Source organism: Penaeus chinensis, chromosome 30 (genome assembly GCF_019202785.1).
Source record: "Penaeus chinensis breed Huanghai No. 1 chromosome 30, ASM1920278v2, whole genome shotgun sequence".
Lineage (NCBI taxonomy): Eukaryota > Metazoa > Arthropoda > Malacostraca > Decapoda > Penaeidae > Penaeus > Penaeus chinensis.
In genome coordinates, this window is record NC_061848.1 from 11,214,079 (window position 1) to 11,215,904 (window position 1,826).

A 1,826-nucleotide genomic window follows, 5' to 3' on the forward strand; every position below is an offset into this window, starting at 1 on the left:
CTCTTCTTCTTCTTCTTCTTCTTCTTCTTCTTCTTTTTCCTCTACTCCTACTCCTACTACTACTTTTCGTCTTCTTCTTCTTCTTCTTCTTTTTCCTTTTCTTCTACTTCTTCTTCTTCTTCTTCTTCCTCTTCTTTTTGGGATTTTTCTTATAACTACGATATTTTTTTTATTATTGTTTCGAAGTACGTAGACAAGGCATTTTTTTGAGAATTATATTTATTCATATTAAATGATAATAATAATAATAATAATAATAATAATAATAATGATAACGATAAGAATAATAATGTTGATAATTATAATAACAACAATAGTAATAATGATAATATCAAGAATGATTATGATAATAAAAATTATAACAAAATGATAATCATTATCATTATTATAATGATGATAATGAATGATGATAATAATAATGATGATGATAATAATAATAATAATAATAATAATAATAATAATAATAATAATAATAATAATAATAATAATAATGATAATAATAATAATAATAATAATTATAAGTGGATTTTCGTAGTCGTTGATGCACTACTGTTATTGTGATAAACATTGTTATCATTATTTCTGTTATTATTGTTATCATTCTTATAAATGTCATTATTATTATTATTATTGTTATTATTATTATTATTGTTATTATTATTATTACTATCATCATTATCATCATCATTATTATTAGCATTATTATCATTATAATAATGATAAAGGTTATTATTTTGTTATCATTTTTATTATCATCATCATTCTTGATATTATCATTATTACTATTGTTGTTATTATCTTTAATTATCATCATTATTATTCTTATCGTTATCATTATTATTATTATTATTATTATCATTATTATTGTTATCTATAGTAATAATAATAGTAATAATAATGATAATAATAATAATAATAATAATAATTATTATTATTATTATCATTATCATTATCATTATTATCATCATTAATATCATTATCAGTATAATATAATTATTATGAATATCATCTTTGCTATTACCATTATTACTACTATGATTATCATATAATTCTTGCCATTACTAAAACAAAATGTAAGAAAATACAGTAAAAAAATATATATATAAACATATATACACAGAGCGAAATATAAAATACCTCAGAAATACAGCGCATAATAAAACAGAATTGTAACAAAAGATATGACAAGCAGCAGAATGCAATAAAGATGTAAGAAAGCAAAGAGCAACAGAAGAAAATGAAAAAAAAAAAAAAATACAACAAAACTAAGATACAGATTATGATGATAGTAATGATAATTTTTATAATAAAATTGATAATAGAAATGACAATGAAAATAATAGTTATAGTAATAATGATAATGATAACAATGATAATAACAATAACAAAAATAATAATAGAACAAAAGCAAAAACAGAATACAGCACAAAGTTATTTTTTTCCCCAATAGTTTCTCTTGCGTGTTCCTTCTTCTTATTATTATTATTATCCTTCTTTGTGGCCAAGTATAAAACATATATCCATATGGACAACGAAACACATATTACGACGATAAATTATCCGATAGTGAATGATCCAACTGACTTATACTACATTAGGACATGCTGGGGGGTAGTTATCCAGGAATCCTTAAGCTAGACCTGGATTAACCCGAACGACACCGGATTCATGCGCATGCGAACGCCGGCTGCAAGTAAGGTCTTTATTTTTTCCCTTTTAGGCCATTTTCACTGCTTGTTAATGAACGGGCGGTTGTGTTTAAAATTTTAAATACACAAATGTATACATACACATAAGCACACACAAATACACACTCACAAGGTATA